This window comes from Molossus molossus, unplaced genomic scaffold, assembly GCF_014108415.1.
Source record: "Molossus molossus isolate mMolMol1 unplaced genomic scaffold, mMolMol1.p scaffold_m16_p_16, whole genome shotgun sequence".
NCBI classification, from domain to species: domain Eukaryota; kingdom Metazoa; phylum Chordata; class Mammalia; order Chiroptera; family Molossidae; genus Molossus; species Molossus molossus.
Window position 1 is genome coordinate 16,056,570 of NW_023425351.1, and position 24,803 is coordinate 16,081,372.

The following is a 24,803-nucleotide window of genomic DNA, read 5'->3' on the forward strand; positions in this document are numbered from 1 at the left end:
GGTGGGGGAGACAAGCAAAAGAAGAGCTGTTTACTGAGAGCTGGGTGGAAGGCATGGTCCCCCCGGCTAAGTCCTCTGCTCTGCCTGCTCCCTGAGAGAGACTCCTGGCTGTGGGTTCCCAGGAAGTCAACCTCCGGGATACGAGCTTGCAGTGCAGTTCTGTACTCCAGTTCTTGTATCTAGAAGCAACTGTCCTTTTAGATGCGCAGGTATTTCTGAAGCACAAGCTGACTTCTGGAGACTGGGCCAGATTCAGTCCTGGACCCAACGTCACAAGATCCAGGTGCACCCACCCTTCACTTCTCTCTCGGACTCAGTATCAGAGCGGGCTCCCCTCTAACTTTACAGCAACTCTGTTTCCGGGGCCCCATTTCTCACACCTAGTCATGCAATTTTATCTGGGTCACCCTTGTTGATTCTGGAAGATTTCCATAACTTAAAATCTTAGAGGACGAGGATGAGATTGCTGCTTTCTTTCCTGTAAAATGTCTTTGAGTTCTTTCATTGAATTGGCTGTTGCTCCTTCGCACATAAGAAAAATCTGCTTCAGGGTGAAAATCTGCTTCCTGAGGTGTGACTGGGAAGCAAGTAGCAATATTGCTATAAAAATAAAAATAAAAATTTTTTTGATGGTGCACACTAGGAAAAGCACTCTTCCATAGGGGGCTTGAATCCAGGTTCTGTGACTTACCATGAATTCTTGTATCAAACTTTGCTCATCATATTGTCATGTATCTTTAATGGTAGAAAACGAGTTTTACTTATCTTTGACCCAGTTTCTGGCATGTTTCTAATGCTCAATACATATTAGATATTTTGAAATAATACTGTGGCAGATAATGCAGATTGCGTCATAATGTCCATTCTCCCTTCTTTAATAACAGAACCGTGGGAAATGGGCATCATGAAGCGGTCTTACTTCTGGATTTCTTTTATGTGAGAAAAATCGATGTCTATTATGTTTAAGCCACTTTACTGTAGGTTTCTGTGAGCAACAGAATATAATCATAACTAAATCAAGGCTATTTTCCTTGCTTATATAGAAAAATATAAAGAGAAACGAGGATTGAGGAAAATGAACGCAGAGTGAGGGGGATAGAAGCAAACCCAACTAGTAGTAGAATTCTAGGGGTGGTGTATTCCCTAAAGTCTTTCAAGGAATAAAATCTAAGGTCTGTTCTGCTATGACGTGTTTCGGCAATATGAATGAGCTCAGACATGGGGAATTAATATCAGGGTAATAAAGCTGAAGTTGTATTGATTCATACATAATTTTTCCCAGTATGTGATTTCCAAAAAATCAGAAGCAAACTTTCTCCACAATGAAAGAATAAGCCTTAGCAATATATGAACACCTTAAGAAAGAGATCCTACAGAGCTTACTTTTTTTTTAGAGAAAGCAAGGGCTAGTTTAGTGACTTCAAGAAGCGCCATGCATTTATCGGCATTAAGCTATCCAGTGAAGCTGTGAAGACAGATAAGGAAGTTACAAAAATATTTCCCCCCGTATTTAAAAAAATGATGAAGGTTCCTGAATCAAATTTTTAGTTTTGATAAATCTGACCTTTTGGATATAAATGCCCCTAAATCTCAAAGAAGAAAGTGCAAACTCAATGTCAGAGGTTGCTAATGGAGACTAACTGAGCTGTTTTTTTGTTTTTTTTTTTAAACTATGTTTAGTGCTTTTGTTGGTGCTCTTATTATAAAGTTGAGCAATGTGATTGGTGTGCCCCAACCCTATGTACCCCATATGCCTTGTTATTTTAGTGTGTGCTTTTAGAGTGAAAAGCTTTAAATGAATACATGTACAATTTTATAAAAAACTGACTCTACTAAGGAAAAAATACCTTCAGAGCAAACTATAACTAAGATAATATTTATCTTTCACATTTTAACACCAATTCTTCAGTCAAAGTTAGCTTTCTAATTTCCTTTCTTCCATAATTTTCTTTTCTTTTATCATTTAAGACAAAATCTTGAAAGACGCAAAGCCTTACCCTGGCCCGTTTAGCTCAGCGGTTGGAGCGTCAGCCTTCGGACCGAAGCGTCATGGGTTCAATTCTCAGTCAAGGGCATGTTATACCTGAGTTGCTGGTTTGATCCCGCCCAGTTGGGGGTTGTGCGGGAGGCAACCAATCAATGTGTCTCTCTCACATTGATGCTTCTTTCTTTCTCTCTCTCTCTTTTCTCTCTCTCTTTCCCCCTCCTTTCCTCCCTCCCTTCCACTCCATCAAAAATAAATAAATGGAAAAATATCCTCAGGTGAGCATTAACAAAATAATACATAAATAATAATAATAATAAGAGGAAACAAAAATGCAAAGCCATAAGCATTTTACCTTTTACGATCTTTTTCTCAGGAAGCTTCCCGAGAATGTGCTTTTCCCAAAGGAGAGGGTGAAGGTGGTGATGCAAGAGTTAGGGACTCAGTAGAACGGTGGGGCGAGGCGGAGGGGCGAGGCGGGGGGGCGGGGGCAAAGACCATGAAAAGTCCTGGTAAACAGCTGTCAGAAGAGCCAACTGCTCAGATGAAGCTCTGAAACAGAGGTTCCCAGGGAAATGGAGCTGAGGGGATATGCTTGCGCGTACAAAAAAGTAACAGGTAAAGGTATTTTACACATCTGTTGGGGATACCAGGAAGAATGAGCTGTAAGACCATACATAACCAGTTCTAACTTGACTTGACAAACAATACATAGGACAGGTTGCACCTCCCACTGTGGAGCGTGGATTCCACAGCCTACATTGGCTCCTAGGATTTGAGAATTAAAAAATGGATGTCACCCTGTTACTTTTCAAGAGTTCCAGTAATAATCCTGTACTTTTAATAGGAGATTCACGTACACTAAGCACATGGAGTACTTCCTGCGTCTGTGCCAGTGGCATAGCTCAGAGGGCTGCTCTGCCTCCCAAGTCCTGGTCAGGAAGCCCATCCCTGCACCTCTCACGCAGGCACAACATTCTGGTGGTCCATGCTAATCTTCCTGAGTATCCTTTTCCAGACCTTCGGCTTCAAATAACAAGAGTATACCTAGTTCTCCCAATGTCCTATGCCTGGCCCAGATCTCACACCTGAAAGATTCCCCTGCTCATTCTATACAGGTGTTTAACAGATGTTAGGGTTATTGTGATGTAGCCTCCCCTGCAGAGGCTGGGCCTTCATAGAGTCAATCACTGGAAAAAAGACCAATCCCCAGAGAGGAAATGACCTCCTAAAATATGTGCAGGGTAAGATAAGGAAATCCTGCTCTTTTCTGGCCTTGTTTTGTTGTCTCTCATTGTACAGGAAATCTACTTTGTACCTAGTGGGTTTGAGTAACTGTATTGTGTAATCTTTTTAAAGGCATTTTCAGTCACAACAGGAATCCCAACTTAAGTAAAAAATGTAACAGTTGGGCCCTGGCCAGTGTGGCTCAGTTGTTTGGGCATCATCCTATGCACCAAAGGGTTGCCTTTTCTATTCCCGGTCAGGGCGTGTGCCAGGGTTGCTGGCTCCATCCCTAGAAGGGGGTGTGCAGGAGGCAGTTGATGGATGTTTCTCTCTCACATTGATGTTTCTATCTCTCTCCTTTTCTCTCTCTCTAAAAAAATCAATAAAAACATAGTTTTAAAATGTCAATAAAAAAAATATAACAGCCAGAAGTCCTATGAATGTAAACAATGCAGCCTGTTCAAGGGGTACCTTCTGAGCCCGGCTAAAGAGAATAGGTGAGCAGACAAAGTAACCTGTCTCAACGTACTCTTTGGCCTGGCAACTGAAGTAGTCTATTTGCATTGATCATGACCTAAATCTTAAGTTCTGAATAGTTAAAATGTAAAACACAGTATGGATCCTAGAAACAGGAAAACACCGGAATTCTTGAATTCTAGAAATCTTTTCTGTTCCTTAGGCATGTGCCAGGCATGAAAGACCACCTGAAGCATAGCCCCAGCCCTCAGGAAGTTTCTGTAAGATGAAGTAATGATTAGTACAGAAGAAACAACAAAAACGAAAAGCAAAGGCCATTTCTGCTTACATGTAAAATTAGACAGTAAGGATGAAAACAAAAGCTGAAGGATGAAGGTGGGATTCAGAGGTCAAATTAATATAATCGCCCCATTATCCACACAAAAGCAACTACATGAATGAAACTACAGTAATTTTCCATATGAATACGGTTCAGAAATTATGTATTTTCCTGGCTGTGTAAATACAACTAATATGGTTGATTCCGAACATCTGGAACACTTTTGGCCATGTGTAATTTGGAACAGAGCATGGCATTCTTTTTAAGGGTGTGTGTATCCACGTCTTAGGGAGGAATCCCAAATAGAATTCTACACTTAAAAGCAAATACAATTTCCAACATACTGAAAGAGTACTGTCCTGTGTGGTTGAGAAACACCAGCCAATAAATTCTGGAACTCAGGGCAACTCAAATGTCATTGTTGTGCATCTCCTATGAAATGTGCATGTATTCAGAGAGTTCAACGATCTTCTTTTTTGACACAACCCAGATGGTCTTAAATATTCCAGATAGTATTAAAAATTAAGCTAAACATAAGTGGCCACAAATATTGTAGTTAGTGTTCCTATGACTGTCGTTTTGAACCCTAATGTAGAAAGAACCACATCCTTTTACCAACATGGCTATTTCAAACTGTACTATAATAAATTCTTATATATTATTAATCACCTCTTTATATTTTCTGTTAGAGGAATCCTGCATCAAGTGGTCTAACATATATTTAAATTTTTGTCATTGTAAGTGTCAATAAAAATGTTGGCATCAATTCAACACCAACAGAAATTTCAGGGTTTGGGGTATGGTGTAGAAGGAAACTTTATTCAGTGCAAACAGCTTTATTGTGATACAGCACAGCTGTGAAAACAGTGCAGCTATGAGGAGGCCCTGGGGCCCAGCCCCATTCTGACTAGACAGATCTGCTCTGCTCCCTGCTGGTCTGCTTTACCCTGGTCTGGCCTGGTCTGGTCTGACCTGCTCTGCTTCTGCGAGACATCTTTGGTGTTTCAGCTCCAGCGGGGGAATGCAGTCTTTAGTCTTCCCTAGAAAGGAAAAGTGCACTCAAAGCCAGAAGGGAGCTGACTCACACAAACAAAAGTCCCTGCCACTGGTCCCTGATTGGTTTGTCCTCATGCAAATGAGGACTCCAAATTCAAATCCTTGCAGTTTGATTGGTTCAAAAGGCACTGGGACTGGTCAGAATGGAACTGCTCTGACTGGTTGGTTAAGAAGCTGATGGAGATATAGCTGTGGCAGCTCCAATTGGATGGGGAAAGCCTCAGTCCTATTGGTTAAAGTAGGATTCCAGGAGTTCCATTGTAAGGGTTGGTACAGATGGCAGAAACACAGTACAAGTAGGTGATGTGAGGTTTGCATGAGAGGCCCCTGTTTAGAAATGGCTGCTAGGCTCTGTTTTGTTTTAATTTTAGCTCAGTCAGCCACCTGGAGCTCTTCTTCGAAGGTATCTTTTTTCTCAGGATCCACATAAATATTATCCATCATGATGGCCAGTGCAAAAGGGAGAAGATAGAGCCTTGAAACAAAATAAATGCCCAACTGACAATTGAGACTCCTTTTTTGTTTTAAGGAGTCACTGTACCTTTGTTTTAAGTCACTGTACCTTTGCTTTAAGTATTTTTGATAAGCCCACAAATATTTCCATTTTGTGGAAGGAAGAATATTCTAACTATGGTAAAGTTTATTTTAAATTTTTAAGAAAGCAGAATTCAACACACACATTTGAAAGAAGAACCAAATGTCATACTATAAATTAATTTAACTTATATTTACAAGCTCTGTTTAATGTATTGATATGTCAACCAACCATATTTTTTACGACCTGTCAAAGGTGTGGCTCATAACTGTGATGGAACTTTTAGTACAGATGACCACTTCACTATGGCAAAGTCATCTATTATGGAAGAACTTTAAAAATAGCTTTGTAAACACTGTAAATACCTGGGGAAATGATACTCTAGAAATTGTGACTATTTTTATTTACACAGGGATGTTCTATTATAAAATAACCAGTAATGCATATCCAACATGAAAAAGTGATATTTACTAAGGAATAATTATTTACTTTCACAAGTATTTAGATTTTACAAAATGATATATTTCAATATTCTTTGTAACAGGAAGTACCCCTTGTGCATTTAAAAAGTGACTGAATTGACAAAATATAATTTACAGTGCATACATTTTTTTCAGGAACATGTTCTCTTATTAAGTGAGATTCTCTAGAATGTGCATAAACAAATTGTTCCTAGGAAAGTTAGCTGTGGAGTGTTTTAAGTGGTGGTTTTATTGTTTAACAAAACATTATTCATAATTTTGTTGATATAAAACCCTGAGGAGAGAAAAGTGTTCTGGAATAAAAGATAACATTATAAGAAGTTTAGGGCAGTCTGGTTTACCATGTGACTGAGATTTTTAAAAGGAAGAGGAAGTTACATAATTCAGTAGAGCAAGTGACTTGCAAATGATCGACATTTTTTTATTTTTATGTTAAAATGAAATCTTTAGAAGTAACAACAATGCTAATTACGATAGTGCTATTCATTATTATTATTTTAGGAACCTTTAAAAGACAAAATTCTAAGTTCTGAAAATGGAATAAAAATGTAATTATTCTCATCTTTACTTCTACCCTTAAGCAACATTATAAGACAGGAATAGATTCAGGAAGCATCCTTTTAAATAAGAGCACTATATACTTTAGGTGTAGCATGGAATATTAAAGAGATTTTAATATTTAGTTCTCTAATAAAAAGAGAATCAATGTAATCTTTGGTTAGTTGTACCCTGTACCCTACCATGGTAATTGTAGAATGTATTTATATTTGTGGATCTATTTTTGTATCAGACCACTGAAAATCCTAAAGAAAGTAACATCTTCTGGAAAATAATGTTAGCATCTGTTGTTAAATTATGATCATAGTTTGAGCGTAAATTAATAATATGTTGATTTATTATGCCTGTATAAGGATTATTCAAATGTAAGTCAGGTAGAGTGATATGATTACATTTTTTTTCTTGGACAATTTGCCTCATTTTTTTTTTTTTTACTCTTATTTCTTATCATTTATTCATCTCCCCATCCCCAGCAGCAAGAATTTTATGTTCAAATATATTACTTTTCTTGGAGACATCCCTCCTGGAGCTATCATCAGATTTCAAAGGGGACTGCTGCTTTCTAGGCCCCTTGTATATATAGTTGTCATCTCAGGATCTCCCTTCGTCATCATATGATTTCACTCACATGTGGGATATAAAACTAAAACGTTTTTTAAATTATATTTTTATCCTCATCCAAGGACATTTTTGCACTTATCTTCAGATACAGTGGGAGGGAGAGAGGGAGGAAGAGAGAGAGAGAAACATCAACATTGATGTGAGAGAGACACAACCAGTAGTTGCCACCCATGGACCCCAACATGGGGGGGAGGGGGGAGGGCGGGACAAACTGCAACCTAGGTATGTGCTTTTAGCAGGAACCGAGCCCAGGCCTCTCCAGTCCGCTGGCTGGTGCTCTAACCGCTGAGTCAAACTGGCCAGGGCAAAACTAAAACTCTTTTTTTTAAATTAATTTATTTTTGATACAGATGTTTCTCCTTTTTTCCCCCATTGACACCTTCCTACCCATTCCTCCTCGCCCTGTCCCCAGCTTTGTTGTCCATGTCCAAAAACTAAAACTCTTGAACGCAAACAGTAGTGTGGTGGTTGCCAGAGGGAATGGGGTAGGTGTATGGGAATTTAAGGGGGCCTAATGTATGGTGATGGAGGATAATTTGGTTTTGGGTGGTAGGCACAAAGTGCAATATACAGATCTTATAACAAGAAAACCCACACCAAAAAGAAAAAAGAAAGAAATGCATTGTACTTTCTGGTGGTCTACATGACTACCCACTATATGGTTTTACTCTTAACCCCCTATAAAAAAGAGGCTCTGTCCTGGGAGGGATGTTGTTAATTCCTGGCTGGCCACCTAGCTGCTTTGCCCAAATATGTGTTTCTCCGATTAAATCTCTTATAAATTTTAATAAGGCTACGTGTCAGTTCTTTGGAAATGATCCTGAATTTAGACTTTTGGGGTTTTCTAATGAAGATGTATCTCAATCATATCATATAAATTAATGTTAAGGACCAATTTAGACTATATAAATCAAGATCTTAGGACAGTGCCTGGAACACAGTTGGTCCTCAAGAAATACAGTTTTTTAGTTTTTGCATTAGGACACAGCTGTTACTTTTGTGTACTATTACACAAAACCTTCAACTGCCAACGAACTTTAGTTGGGATGGACAAAAAGTGATCAAAGCCGAAGACCAGTTATAGCACAAAGAGGTCGGGAGTTGAGAAGGGTTAGTGGGAGCAATGTTCCTGAGCCTGTGGGTGGAGAGGGTAGTGACTACAATGGTGGAAGCCCAAGGCTGGCGGAGGAAAGCGCCAAAGGAGTCTCTTTTTGTATCGGACGAGGTGGGATCCACGTGACCCTGAGCTTAGCCCAAGGCAGCAGTGAACAAGTGGCACCAGGCCCTTGGGTAGAGCTCTTACTGGCAGGGTGGGGTAGGTGATCAACAGAAGGCAAGGCGGCAGCGGGCGACTCTGCATTCTCCAATCGCGGGAGCAGCAGCAGCAGCAGCAGCAGCTCCGCGCCCGCTGGCCTCTACCACCCCGCTGCCATGTTACTATGGGGACGGGTCAGCTGACTGGGCGCCCAGCGCCTGCGCGGTGGGAAGGCGGGGGCGGCGCCATGATGCGCCTCAAGGGCGGTCCTCCGGTGCGCGCCGGTTTCCTTTCCGCAGGTTTGGGAAGTCAGTACTGGTGACCGGAGGCATCGAAGGCAGCGGCTAGCGGTTCCCTGCGGCCTAGGTAAGCAGCCCTGGGGTGGGGAGGTGGAAGAGGGACGCTCATGCCGTGTCAGGGCGTGGGATGAAGGGCAGGGGCGTGGAGATCTCGGGTCACAAAGCGGAGAGCGTCTTGGTCGCCACGGTTTGGGGAAGGTGGCGGCGGGGACGCCCTCTCCTCAGCGGGCTCGGCGCCCTCTGTGCGCTCGGCGGCCCGGGTGAAAGTTTGCGCGAGCTGTGCGCTCTGCCTGCTGGTTCCGTGGTCCGGCCACGGCCCGTGTGGTGGCCGGGGTTGGACACAGCCCCAGGCGCCGCCGCAGCTCGGGGACTCTTTCGCATTCCGGTGCTTCTCGACCCTTTTTGTTCCTTGTGGATGAGAATGAGCCGCAGGCTCTGGTTCTTCGCGGAGCTCCGCGTTCCCGGGGGTTGCACTTAATCACCTTCCTTGGTGGCACAAGGGAACGTCCGGGATTTGGAAGGAGCAGGGGGTGTTTGTTGAGTGGCCGAAGCCTGACTTTCGGGAAGGGGGTGGGGGAGAGGTGGTTGTGCGCTGCTTTCTGGAGAAGTTGGAGGAAAGGGAGAAAGGTTTCCAGTAGGGTGTGTGCAGAAGGAACTATCCCTTGAGATCTCATGACTCAGAGCTTTTATTTCAGGATTTCCTGGTAATAATGGGAAAGTGAAGGCGTATGGATGTACAAAGTTTTCCTTTTCGCTAAGTGGATTTATTTAATCATGCGTCTCCTAATGGGTGCCGGTTTTTTTGAAAGGAATTTCTGTATGTATTATTTACTGTACATTTACTGTTATGTTTCTATTATGTAAGTCCATTACTCAGAAAGTACACTTGGTTCACCAAACTTTTAACATTCATTTGCTTCAAAGAAAAAAAAATTGATTGAAAAGGAAAGTGACATTGAAAAACAGCTGTAATCTGTTAGTCTTATCTCAAATATATGTATGTGATTAATTTAAACTCAAATTTGATCAGGCTTTAGTTTTTGTATTTGCAGTTATAGGTAAACAGTGAAAAATGCTGTTTTTTAAACAAAATATTGTCTCTGTTACCAACTTAGTTCTGTTTACTTTAGAGTTTTAAAGGTACATAAATAGGATAGATCAAATGATTTGTACCACAGAATAAAAATAAGGAAGTTCTTTGAAAAGGTTCAGAAACTATCACTGCATTAATATAGATATAATTTTGGCAACATTAATTTTTAGTTATGTTTGTGCATTAAAATAAGAAAGGATATAAAAATCATGACCAAAAGAGGCAGACTTTCCTAATAGTTGGCACTCAAGTGTACTGTTCAATTATAACAGCAACAACAAAACCACACTTCCTTAAACTGCTCATGACTCAACTATTACTTTTCCTGTTTTTGCCAGATTTAGGTACCTTTTTAAGTAGTAAATACCAAGACTTTCAAAAAAAGAAAGATTCCCCTAAACAACTTTTAATAATACTTCTCACATCTGGTAATAGTTATATTGTACTTTTTAATTTCTTTGTAATTGCTGCAAGCATTTTTTTGTACATTTATTTAGTTTTTGAGGAAGTAAGTAGTAACATGACTCAAAATTTAAGCAATAAAAATGGTGTATAGTCTAGTCTTCCTTCTAGGTTTTCCAGCCAACCATACTCCCTTTCTGTAGGAGTCAGCCGTTTTACATTTCTTAGATATATCCATCCAGCGATATTTTGTACCTGTACAAACAAACATATACATATATTTCCACCCATTGTTTTTTTCTTTTTATTGTGGTAAAATACCCATAAGATTATCATCTTAACCATTTTTAAGTGGTATTAAATACATTGATACTGTGCAACCATCACCACCACCAGCCATCCCAGAACTCTTTACTCCTTGTACCTCATATAAGTGGAATCATATAGTATTTGTCCTTTTGTGATTGGCTTCTTTCACTTAGTGTAATGTCCTCAAGTGAGCATATTGCAGAATTTCCTTCCATTTGAAGGTTGAATAATATTTTATTTTATGTATATGCCACATTTTTCTTGTCCATTCATCCTCTCATGGACACTTGGGTTGTTTCAATGTGTGAGCAATTGTGAATACTGCTGCTATGAATATAGGTGTATAAATAATGTCTTAAGACCCAGATTTCAATTCTTTTGGGTATATATACCCAGAAATGGAATTGCTGGATTATATGGTAATTCTATTTTAAATTTTTTGAGAAACTTTCATATTGTTTTCTATAGTAGCTATAGTGATTTACAGTCTCACCAACAGTACAAGGGTCCCAATTCCTTAACATTCTCACCAACACTTGTTTTTTTTTTATAGTAGCCATTGGGTGTGAGGTGCTATCTCCTACTTTTGATTTCATTTCCATTATGATTAGTGATGTTGAGTACCTTCATGTGCTTGTTGGCCATTTCTTTATCTTCTTGGGAGAAATGTCTATTCAAGTTCTTTGCTAATTTTGTTTGTTTTTGTTGTTAAGTTTTAGGAGTTCTCTAAGTATCCTGGATATTAATCTGTTATATATATATATGATTTGCAAATATTTTCTGTGGGTTGCCATTTTATTCTGTTGATAGTCCCTTTTGCTGCACAAAATTGAAAAATTTTCTTGAAGTCCAATATGTCTACTTTTTCTTTCATTGCCTATGCTCCAGTAAGCCTTTGCCAAATCCAATCTTGTGAATCTTCTGTAAGAGTTTAATTTTTTTAGGTGTTACATTTAGATTCTTGATGCATTTTGAGTTAGTTTCTTTTATATGGTATTAGATAAGGTCCACCTTCATCGTTTTGCATGTGTATATCTAATTTTCCCAGCATCATTTGTTGAAAAGACTGTCTTTTCCTCACTGAATGGTCTTGACTCCTTTGTCAAAAATCAGTTTACCACATATCTGAGGGCTTATCTCCAGGCTTTCCATTCTGTTCCATTGGTCCACATGTCTTTTTTTAATTTTAATTTTTTATTCCTCACCCCGAGGACACCCTTCCACTTATTAGACAGAGTGGGAGGGAGGGAGAGAGAGAGACAGAGAGAAACATCAATGTGATAGAGCCACATCGACTGGTTGCCTCCCACATGACCTGACCAGGGCCAGGACGAACCGCAACCAAGGTACATGTCCTGACCGGAATCAAACCTGAGACTCATTGGTCTGCAGGCCAGTGCTCTAACTACTGAACCAAACTGGCCAGGGTGATCCATATTTCTTTGTGCCAATACCATGCTGTTCTGATTACTGTAGTTTTATAGTACACCAGGAAGTGTGAGTCCTCCAGTTTTGTTCTTTGGCAAATTGTTTTGAGTATTTGGAGTGCCTTGAGATTCCATATTAATTTTAGGATGGGTTTTTCTGTTTCTGAAAAAAAGTCATAGAGATTTGTATAGGGATTGAATAAAGTCCATGGGTCATGTAGGGGATAATTTTGACATTTTAACAACATTAAGTCTTTATTGATGAACATGGGATGTGCTTCCATTTATTTCTATCTTCTTTAATTTTTCAGCATTGTTTTGTAGATTTTATTGTGCAATTCTTTCACCTCTGATTAAATTCCTAAGTATTTTATTTTTTGATGCTATTGTAAATGGAATTGTTTTTGTAATTTTCTTTTTAGATTGCTCATTGTTTATGTATAGAAATGCAACTGATTTTTGTGCATTTACTATATCCAACTGAATTTATTAGTTCTACCAATTTTTTTCTGAGTCTAGGATAGAAATTCTAAACCCTAAACACATAAGATCATATCATCTGCAGACAGATAATTTTACTTCTTTTCCAAGTGGATGCTTTTATTTCTTTTTTCTTCTTTCTTTCCTTACCTAATTGTGGTGGCTAGAACTCTGTTGAATAGAAGTGGTAAAAGTGTGCCTCCTTGCCTTGTTCCTGATCTTAGAAGTATTCAGTCTTTCACCATTGAATTTGCTGTGGCTTTTTCATATATAGCTTTTATTATGTGGAGATAGTTTCCCTCTATTTCTAAATTGTTGAGTGTTTTTATTATAATATATTGTTTTATCAAATGCTATTTCTGTATTATTTGAAATGATCAAGTGGTTTTTTTTCCCTTTCCTTTTGTTGATGTGATGTATTACTTTGATCAGTTTTTATATGTTGAGTCATTCTGCTCTTCCAGCAATAAATCCTACTTGCTAAAGGCATATAGCTGTATAATCCATTTTAATTGATTTTTTTTTTTTAAAAAGAGAGAGAGGAATGGAGAGAGAGAGAGAGGAATGGAGAGAGAGCAACATCAATGTGAGAAACATCTATAGGTTGCTTCCTGCATGCCCCCTACTGGGGATCAAGCTGGGAACCCCAGCATGTGCCCTGACCAGGAATTGAACTGGGACCTCTCAGTCCATGAGAGGACACTCAATCCACTGACCTACACTGGCCAGTCTGTATGATCCTGTTAATGCTGTCAAATTCTGTTGGCTAGTATTTTGTTAAGAATTTTTGCATCAAGGTTCATGAGGAATTTTGGTCTATAGTATTGTTTTTTATAGTATATTTGTTCTAGCCTTGGTATCAGGGTAATGATGTCCTCATAGAGTGATAGGACATGTTCCCTCATCATTTTTTAGCATAATTTTTAGAAGGATTGATATTAATTAAAAAAAAATATTTAGAAGAACTCACCAGTGAAGCCATCAGGCCCAGGGACTTTCTTTGTTGGGAGATTTTGATACTGATTCTATCTGCTTACTAGTTATAGATCTATTCAGATTATCTATTTCTTTGTGATTTAGTCTTGATGGGTTTTGTGTTTCTAGGAATTTGTTCATTTCATCTATGTTATACAGTTTTGTTTTGTTTTTTTGGCATATAGTTGTTCATAGTACCCTCCAATAATCCTTTTTATTTCTTAGAGTCCCATGTAAATTTACCACTGCCATTTCTGATTTTAGTATTTTGAGTTTTCTCTTTTTATTTCTTAGTCCATCTAGCTAGAGTTTTTTCAGTTTTGTTGATCTTTTTAAAGAACCAACTCTGGTTTCATCTATTTTCTTTATCTTTATTGTTTAAAGTATTGTAGATGTCCCTCCTTTTTTCTCCGGTGATCGCTCCTCCCTGCTTCTCCCCGCTTGCCTTCACCACACTATTGTCTGTGTCCATTGGATATGCATGTAAGTTCTTTGGTTTATCTCTTCCTGCCCCCCACCCCTCTTCTCTCTGAGATTTGTTCCCTACTTCCATGTCTCTGGATCTATTTTGTTTAATTTCCTCTATTTTTTCAGTTCTATATTTCTTCTATCTTTGTTTTAATCTTTATTATTTCCTTCCTTCTGTTAGCTTTGGGTTTATTTTGTACTCGTTTTTTCCTTGTTACTTAAGTTTCCCCCTTCACTTTAACACAAGTGTTAGCATATTTTATAGTACACTGCTCTAAGCCATGCTTGTTTTTCCAGTTAATGATAATATATTGAACCTCTTGCAATATTAGGTGTATAGAACTTCCTCCTCTATTTCTTGTGTTCTGCTATTGCAGTCGGTGCTTCAGTGAATAAACTGTACATATGTCTCTTTTTATTTGCAAATATATTTGTAGACTAAAGACCTAAAGTGGTATTGCTGGGTTGAAGGGTATCTGTGTTTATAATGTTGTTAGATATTGTAATGTGACTCTCTGTGGAAAGTGTACTAGTTTACACTTCCAAAGTAAAGTGTGAGTGTTTCTCACAGCTTATTATCAGAGAATGTTGTCAAACTTTGGATTTTTGCCAGTCCAATAGGTGTAAAATAAAATCTTTTAGATTAGAAGAAATTCTTCTTCTTAGAGTAGACTTTATATGACTATATTTCTTAGTGGCTTAGCATCAGAATCTCCATGGATATTTATTAAAAAGAATTCTGTTATTCCATGAAATGTGTGTCAGCCTGGGAACTATTTTTAACTAGTGCCCAGGTAATTCTGACCTGATGATTAGCCAGTTCTGGGGAACATTGCTCTGGAAGACTGTTTAGGGCTTTTTCAAAGTGTGTACTTTTCCTTGACACTGTATATGAATCATCTGCTTGCTTATTAATTCTCAATACATTAGAAAACATGGTCATCACTGTTTACTGTTGGGGTCCAGTGAACATTTTAAAATACTTTAGGCCAAAAAAAAAATTTTTAGACCACTTTTTGAATAATTTGCAGAAGGGAAAATAAAAGGGTAGTAAAAAAAAAATTAGTAACAACTTGAACATAAGAAACCCAGATTTTTATTATAAATTTTCCTAGCTTTGAAGCTATATGTATAGCTGAAATGGGCAACATCTTTGAGTACAACTAATTACTGTCATGCATGAATTTAGAACATAATACATCTTATAAATATTATTCTACATTTCAAATACATCTCTAATGTGTTCTAGGTTATAACTACTTTTGGTTCTTCGTTATGCACTTGGTTGTCAAAATACAACACTGATTCTAGAGATCAAATAAATCTTTAATAGGTTAAGTCATTAATATCTGGTCATTTTTCTACTTGTGTCAGCGGTGATCCAGAGGCTATCTCTGGCCAGAGACAGTACTTTGTACCCCCAGTTCTTGGCTTGCTTATAGGAATGAATTCAAACAAGAGCCAAAACACAGCAGCAAAAGCAGGTGAGAATTTATTTGTAGGGAAGAAATAACACTCAGAATAGAACCTGAGCAGGCAACTCGGCTGGCTGAGACCAAACCAAGTGCCCCACTTAGGTGGGGTTTGGGATATTTATATCCTTAGACAAGCCCCTCAGTAAGTCTCCTCCTCTCTTATTTCTGAATGAATGAGTGAGTGAGTGAGTGAGTGAGTGAGTGAGAGTCTTTAAGCTATAAGGCTCCTTCACCTAGGTGTTATGACACTGGTTAGACCACATCCTGAGGGTTCTGACTCTCCTCCTCATATAGGGGGGTCGGCCGCTTCCATTGTCTATTTTCAGTTAGTCATGTTTCACATATGCTTTCTCCAAGCCCCAGCTGCCTTTCCCAGCTCATATCTTTCTATCTGCCTAGACTAACACTTGCACTGTTAAACGCAGTAATTTTGCAAACTTGAATGACACATAATTTATTGAGAGGATGATCATGTTCTGAGTTCTGTATTTGCAAGTAATTTTCATTTATACTTTTAATTAATATCAATTAGAATAATAAGTGCAATGAGTTTTTAAGAATATATCTGGCTCTGGCTGGTTTGGCTCAGCAGTTAGAGCGTCCGCCCACGAACCAGAGAGTCCCAGGTTGGGTTTCTGCTAGGGGCGCATACCTCGGTTACAGTTTGTCCCCAGCCCCGGTTGGTGTCGTGGCAGCCACTCGATGTGTCTCTCTCACATTGATGTTTCTCTCTCTCTCTTCCTCCCTCTCTCCCTCCCGCTCTATCTAAAGATAAATGCAAAAATGTCCTCGGGTGAGATTTTTAAAAAAAGAATATATCTGCTGTTTCCTTCCACTCACCTTGTTTAAACATTGCCTTCATTTGGCCACTTAAAAACTATGTCATGTAAATTTTACAGTACAAAAAGATCAAAGAAGATGGTAATATCCTTTTTCTACCCGACTGCTTCCTTATGTGTGTGGGGGGGTGGGGCGGTGCTGACCTTGTCCTGGCAACCTCTGAACCTTTCATGTGTCAGGCGACTTCCAGGTTCTTGACTTGTGCAGGAAAAAACTTTATATACAACTCCAGGTGAAAGTGAGAGTGAGTTTATTAATGCTTAGGTCAGTGAAGCAAAGGAAGGGCCCCTGGAGAAGACAGGATTAGCGGGTAAACCCAGGATAAACTGCCACTGCCCATTGCTTCCCTGGATGTAAGCCTCCTGGAGACCCTTAGACCTTAGCTTCCGGGTAGAAGCAGCAGAGGGGGCATAGCTGTGCTCAAAGAAGGTAGTACACTGGCATCCTTTGACCTGAGGGTTTCTATATTTGGGAATTTTAGGGGAGGTCCCAGGGGAGGATCTCAGCAGAATTAGATTTCAGGGTGTGTCAGTTAGTAAAAATGAGGGTATAGTAGGGTTAGGGATCATTCTCTGGTTAGTTTCAGCTCTACCTTGGATTAGTGTAACTCTTAATTTTTTTGTTATCTTTCTGACTAAGGTGATTTAAACCACCTGTTTTTAGGTATCATTGGTTAGTGTTCTTATTGGTGGGGAATTTTCCTCGTTTCTTACTAACCTGCCTCACTTTTAGTAAAGCAGAATCCAGGGACTTGTTTCAGAATATTGCTTTATTAAGTTCTTCCTTCTGAATGACTTTCTGAATGAAAAATGTTATTTCTTTTATTAATTAGCTATTTTGTTTATGCAATAATTCTTAAGTTTGAGGAATTTCAATTTTAGGATATCACCATACAAAAACTCATTTTTTATACTTATGTGATTAATTTTTTCATTTATAAGAGTCTAAAGCACAGCTACCTGTCTCTTTGAATTCATCTTCTGATTTGTCTAATCAGTGTCTTCCTCTCTCAGCTTTCTCTTTGCAGAATTAAAAATTCCAAATTTTTTACTGTGTTCATTAAATTCTTTTTAGAAAAAAGGCTACAAAGATGGTATCTTTGGACTACATTCTTGAAAGAGGATGCAGTACGTTGGGCAGTACAAACTGAAGGGTGGCATAATGGGATGATTTATTTCACTATTGCATCATCATTCTAGGTGACACGATTTTTTGTTCTTGTCACTAGTTTTTTAGCATGGTTGGAATAACTGATGAATAATGATTAAATAATTCCTAGATTGATAAAATAGCAAAAATATTTCAAGATATGGGGGAAAAAGTTGACTAAGATCACATAATGGATCTTAGATTTTAAAATGGGTACATTAAAACACTTATGATATTTGTAAGATGGAATATTACTTTATTTATATATTTTTCTTTGGAAAATCTCTAAGAAAGAATAAAAGTCATTAAATAGAACTGCTGAAAAAAAACAACTCACTAAAACGTTAAAATTGGGTCCATTGAACACAGAGAGGTTAAAGGGTGGATTTCTGGATCCTATTTTCAGACTTGACTGTTTTAGTTTCTGGTTCTAGGACTCAGCAGTCAGTATTATTAACAAGATACTTGCATTATCCTTATGGACTTTAAAGTTGAAGAAGCACTGGTTTAGGACTTTAAGATGGTTTTATGGTAGTTCTTTAGGTTACTACCCTGATGTGCATTTCAGTTATGTCCTGTGAAAATTAAAACAATTTTATACCATTTTTTTCTTTTACACTTATTGAAGCTAATTAGGCTACTCTTGTGTTTTAATAGGGAATAGTTTGATGTGCTGGATTCCTGTGAAAACGATTTATGGGAATAGAATGTTCAAGCCCATTGCTGTTGAAGAGTTAGACCAATTCACTTATAGTAGAAGATTTAAAAAAAAAAAAAGTGTGTCCTAACTCTTTTGCCTTACAGAAAAGATTTGTTGATTTACTATATCATATGTTAAGCTGAGACCCTGGAAAGCAAATTAAGTTTGTGGCAAAGCTGGAGCTAGGACTTGGGCTTTAAAATTTTTTTCTTTATTTTTAAAGTTCAGATATAATTGACATGTTATATTAGTTTCAGATGTACAGCATAGTGATTCGATATTTGCATTACCACAGTAAGTCTTGTTAACATTCATCACTGCACATAATTACAGTTTTTTTCTTGTGATGAGAACTCTTAATATTTACTCTCTCAGCAACTTTCAGATATACAGTATTAACTATAGTCACCATGCTGTATATTACATCCCCAGTATTTATTTACCCTATAGCTGGAATTTTATATTTTTTGACCCCCTTTACCCATCTCTGGCAACCACCAGTATGTTCTCTGTATTTATAAGTTCATTTTTTTGTTGTTGTTGTTGTTTATTTTTCACACATAAGTGAGATCATATGGTATTTATCTTCCTGTGACTTATTTCACTTAACATAATGCCCTCGAGGTTCGTCCATGTTGTCATAAATGACAGGATTTCCTTTTTATGGCTAAATAATATTGTTTTATCCATACTTTATTCATTTATATATTGATAGAAATTTAGGTTGCTTCCATGCCATTGGAATTTTGATAGAGATTGCATTAAATGTGTAGATTGCTTTGGGTAGTATGGACATTTTAATAATTCCTCCAATCCATGAATATTGGATACCTTTTCATTTATTTGTGTCTTCACTTTCTTTCATCAGTGTCATATAGTGTCAATGTACAGGTCTTTTATCTCCTTGGTTATATTTATTCCTAGGTATTTTATTCTTTCTTAGCAATTATAAATGTGATTGTTTTCTTAATTGCACTTTCTGATGCTTTATTAGTGTATAGAAAGAAATGCAACTGATTTATGTATAGTAGTCCTGCCCTTATTCATGGGGTATTTTCCAAGACACACAGTGCATAAAACTGGATTATCCTGAAACCTGTATATCCTATGGTTTTTCTTATAGGTATATACCTATGATTAATGTAAAATTTTGGCATAGTAAGAGATTAACAATAAGTAATAACAGAGTAGAACAGTTATCACAACATACTGTAATTAAAGTCATGTATTAGGTTTATCTCTTTTCTCTCTAAATATCTTATTGTGCTATACTCACTCTTCTTATAATGATGTGAGATGATAAATGCCTAATTAAGTTGAGAATTTTCACTTAAAGGATATATCTTATGACTTCTCTTTGACATGTCCAGGTTGCTAGTATCACTACTCTTGTACTTTGTGACCATTAAGTAAAATAAGGTTTATTTGAAAACAAGCCATGCAGTACTATGACAGTTGATTTGATAACCGAGATGGCTACTAAACGACTAAAGATGGGTAGTGTATATAGTGTGGGTACACTCGACAAGGGGTTGATTCAGGTCCCAGGCAGAATGGAGTGGGACAGTGTGAGATTTTGAATAGCACACAATTTAAAATTTATGAATTTTTTTTTTTTTCTATTTATCATTTGTGGACCACAGTTGCCTGTGAGTAATTGAAACCTTGGAAAGTGAAACTGTGGATAAGAGTGAGAGGGACTACTGTTCAATTTTTTTTAATCCTGCAACACTAATTAATTCATTTATTAGTTCTGACAACTTTTGGTAGACTCTTTAGGATTTTCTATAAATAATAATGTCACCCACAAATGAAATGAAGACAATTTTACTTATTTATGATTTGAATGCCTTTTATTTATTTTCTTGCCTAATTGCTCTGGCTAGAACTTCCAATACTATTTAGAATAAAAGAGGCGAGAGTGGTCATTTTTATCTCTACATTTTAATCTCCCTCCCACATTTTATGTTTTTGATGTCACAGTGTCACAATTTATACCTTTTGTCTTGTGCGTTCCTTAACAAATTGTTGTAGTTATAGTAATTTTTACGTTTGTCTTGTATCCATCATACTAGCTTTATAAGTGATTAATCTTACCACCTTTGCAGCATTAGATTGTTCAGAATTTTACTAGACACTTACTTTAACAGTGATATTTACACTTTCTTATGATTTCTTGTTCATAATTAGTACCCCCCCCCCCTTTTTTTCTTTATTGATTTTTAGAGAGGAAGGGAGAGGGAGAGAGACATGAAACATCGATGCGAGAGAACATGGATTGGCTGCCTTCTCCATACCCCCCCCCCCCACACACACACACACACTGTGTGACCTACAACCTGGGTATATGCCCTGACTGGGAATCAAACCGATGACCTCTTGGTGCATAGGTCCCTTTAGCATTTCTTGTAAGGCTGGTCTAGTACTAATGAGCTCCATTAATTTTTGAGTGTCTAGTAAATTCTATTCTTTTCTGAAGGACAGCTTCACTGTAAGGTTGTAGAGTATTTTTGGTGGCAGTTTTTTTCCTTTTTTCTTTTAGCACTTAGAATATATTCTGCCATTCCCTCTGGCTTGCAAAGTTTCTGCTGAAAAAAATCTTGTAGTCTCATGGGGCTTTCCTTGTATGTTAGAAGTTATTTTTTCTCTAGCTGCTTTTGAGATCCTCTCCACATCTTTAACTTTTGACTCCACATCTTTAACATTTTAATTATAATATGTCTTTGTCTGGGTCTCTTTGGATTTATTATATTTGGAACTTCCTGAGCTCTGGATCTGAGTTTCTGTTTCCTTCCCCAGGTCAGGGAGCTTTTCAGCCATTATTTTTAAAATAAGTTTTCTCCCTTTCCTTCTCCTCTGGGCCCCTTATAATATAAATGCTGGTCTGCTTGATGTTGGCTCATGAGTTCCTTGAGCTACCTTCTTTTATCTTTTTGCTGTGCTGATTGGAACAGTTCCATTCCCCTGTCTTCAAGTTCACTGATCCTTTCTTTTGCACCATCTAGTTTGTTGTTGAACCCCTCTATTGTATTTTTCTGTAAAATTATGTTCTTTGGCACCGTGACTTGTATTTGTTATTTTTTTATATTTTCTGTATCTTTTTTTCCTTCTCCTCACCCAAGGACATTTTTCCATTTTTTGTTCAGATAGAGTGACAGGAAGAGAGAGAGAGAAACATTGACATGAAAGGGACACATATAGTGGCTGCCTCCCACATGCACGACCCAACCAGGGCTGGAAACAAACTGCAACCGAGGTATGTGCTCTTAGCAGGAACTGAACCCAGGTCTCTCTGCACCACAGGCCGACGCTCTAACCACTGAGCAAAACCGGCCAGGGCTATTTTCTGTATCTTTTGAAATTCTTACTTTGCTCTCTTGAGCATGGTGAGCAACTTTATGACAGTTATTTTGAACTCTTTATCAGGTAAATCACTTATCTTGGTTTCATTAAGGTTTTTATCTTGGAACATAATTGCTCTATTTCTGCATTTTCCATTAAACTCTGTATTGATTTCAGTGATTCAATAAAACAGCCATCTCTCCTAGTCTTGAATGACTGGTTTCATGTAGGAAGTAACCCTTACCATTCACCCCTGCCCTCCCTTGGTTTTTACATACCTTTTTAAAAAAAATTCTCACCCAAGAAAATTATTTCTATTTCTTTTAAGACAGAATGGGGGGAGGGGCGGAGAAACACCCATGTGAGAGAGACACATCTATTGGTTACCCTCCGCATGACCCCCACCAGGGCCAGGGACTGAACCGCAACTGAGGTACGTGCTCTTGACTGGAATTGAACCCGTTACTCTTTGGTTCACTGGCAAACGCTTTAACCACCAAGCCAAACCGGCCAGGGCTCTCATACCTTTTTAATTGTCCCAGCAGAATATTCCTCCTGGGTCCCAGTAGTTGAGGGTGAGCCAAAATCTGTCAGTGTCCTGAAGGGGATAATCTCAGCACATACAATCAAGACCATCAGGCAGCAGCTTTGAAAGTATGTAAATATACTTTTTTCAGGGGAAGAGTGGGAGACCGGCTTTTCTGTGTGCTTCCTCTACACTGAACCCTGGGATGATAGGCAATTAACTGTTTATCTTTGTTTGCTACTGTCCTGCTACACCTGTAAACACATACTGGCTACCACAGCCAGGTTATCAAGAGATATCTCCTATGGGTGGTTGTCACAAAAGCCGACCTGCCTGATGCGTACACTAACTAGCTCCTTTCCTGGAGAATCTGGTGACCTGGGATGGGGCAGAGGCAGAATACAAAGATGATGTTTGTTGGCCTGTTTCTAGAGACAATTGTAGTCAACCTCTAAATGAGTGTTTAATTAGAAAACTGCCCCTCAGGCCATAACTTTTAAGATAAGCTAATAGATCTCTTTCACAGAGGGGGGTGCATTTTTTTTTTAAGATTAGTGATTCTGCAATCCTGAATTTTCATCATCCCAAGATTTCTTTTAAACAACTTAGATTAAACAAACAAATATTTTAAGTTAATAACATCATTTTAAAAAAGGGAGACCAGCCCTGGCCTGTGTGGCTCAGTTGGATGAAGGTCATCCTATGTGCCACTGGATTGTGGGTTTGATTCCCAGTAGGGAGTGTGCAGGAGGCAGCTGATTGATGTTTCTCTCTCACATCGATGTTTATCTCTCTCTCTTCCTCTCCCTTCTCTCGCTAAAATCAATAAATAGTAAAAATAGAAAAACTAAAAAATAAAAAGGGAGGACAATTGTTGGTGATTTAAGAGAAGGATTGAAGTCAGCAATTCAGAAAATGATGAGTATTGCCATTTCAGGTGATATTATCTGGAAAACTATACTATTATGTTTTCTACTTCATTAATCAGAGTGTTACAGCTAAAAAGCCAATTAAATAGATGTTTCAAAATATTACATACAGTGTTAGAGTTATGGAGGCCTTTCGTCTGCACATATCTAAAGACTCTAAGGAAGTTTCCCTGACATTGCACTGAGCAGGTGGAGGGTCAATTGGGAAAGTTGATACTGAGGCAGAATGGTCAGGTATTTTTTTATCCTTAGATGTTCTGAAGAAGCCCTGAAACTACTGCAAGCGCTAACAAACTCCTTAGTAGAGACTAAGGCATAAAGAAAGTCAAGGAAGTTGCTAAGAGCTAGAATGAACCAAACCTGATATAGAGTAAATGGAGAGCACCAGTATTTTTTTAAGGAATTATATCAGTGAAACAAAGCTGTTTTGTATTCAGTTGTGGTAGAGTGGATGATAGGAAGATGTTTTGCCTACTGATCTCAGGAACAATGGGAGCCATATTGTGCTATTGATTATTCAGATGAAGGGAACAAAAGTCTGGAGTTTAGTTGATACAATAATAGTTTTGGATAGATTTAAGTGAGGGTAAAATAAGAATTCTCACACTGACTTAATATAATTATTTCCAGAATCCTCTTAAATCTCATTATTGGTTATCCTGAAATTCAGGGTTGAGGTTCTTCAAAGGAGCTAAATATTTTTGACACTTAGCATTAGGTCAAAGATTTAAATATACATGTGAGCTAATGGAACCTTCAGGAAAAATTATAAGAATTTATTATGTTTCTGGAAATCTTTTAACAGTACTATGTTCAGAATTATGGATTTGCAAGATAAGAAAATTTGAATTTTTCAATAAATGTTTTATTGATTTTTTTTTCTTTTTCTTTTTCTTTTTTTTTTTTTGAGAGAGAGAGGAAGGGAGAGAGTCAAACAACGATGGGAGAGAGACATTGGTTGGTTGCCTCCCCATATGCGCCCTGACTCGGGGCTGAACCAGCAACCTTTTGGTGTATAGAACGATGCTCCAACCAGCTGAGCCACTTGGCCAGGGCTACTCTTATTTTGAAAATATTAATCAAAATACTTAATAAACATTTGATTCCTTTTGTGATAAAGCATTGTGCTAGATATATAAGATATTAAATGTGGGCTTTGACCTCAAGTAACAGAAAAACATAAACTAGCTGTAATGTAAGATAGAATGAAATTGCTGAATTGAGAAAAACAATGTCAGACTGAGGTCCTCAAAGGTGCCCTCACAGAAGTGGCTATTGATTAGGATTTTGATAGAGAAGTCCTGAAAGGACATATTCCAGGAATAGGAGACAGCTTTTTCAAAGATAAGAGCACAGAAGCACTTCAACTGGGTGGGAAAGAACGAGTACTTTCTGGCTAAAACACTGTAATGCTGGGAAAGAAATTGGGTGAAATGAAGCTAAGAAAATGGATTGAAGTAAAATCATTGAGGAATTCTTTGTATTTTAAAAGAATGGTGAGAGTTAGTCAAAGTCAACATATTTAGAGTAAACTTGAAACTAAATTTTTAAGGGAGTATAAGTTAGGGTGATATTTGTTATTAAAAAAGAATTCTGCGTAATCAAGATGGTGGCAAGGTAGGTGGAAGCTACACTCACCTACTCCCAGCACAGTCAACTTGAATAACCACTGAAGACTAGCTAAAGAGAAGTCTTATAACCAAAGATTTATAGAAGAAGCCACATTGAGACTGGTTGGAAGTGTGGAGATGTGATAACTGCTGGCCCTAGTCAGTGGGAGATGGCTGAGGTTCCAGAAAGATATCTCAGCTGCAGAGGTTCCCCCTGAGAAGAGTGGGGTCTCAACCCCAAGCTAGGCTATCCAGACCAGAAGAC

General features: G+C 38.1%; 1 protein-coding gene across 2 annotated transcripts in view; it reads left to right on the forward strand.

Moving 5' to 3' along the window:
• Positions 1 to 8,766: 8,766 nt before the first annotated feature.
• The window catches only part of LOC118631793 (syndecan binding protein), a 43,591-nt gene continuing 27,554 nt past the window's right edge, over positions 8,767 to 24,803 (forward strand). Inside the window, exon 1 of one of the 2 annotated variants that reach the window (XM_036264391.1) lies at positions 8,767 to 8,880. The gene's annotated coding sequence lies outside the window, so the exon portion shown is untranslated. The remainder of the gene's footprint in view (positions 8,881 to 24,803) is intronic. The other variant, XM_036264390.1, reaches the window with a different exon arrangement.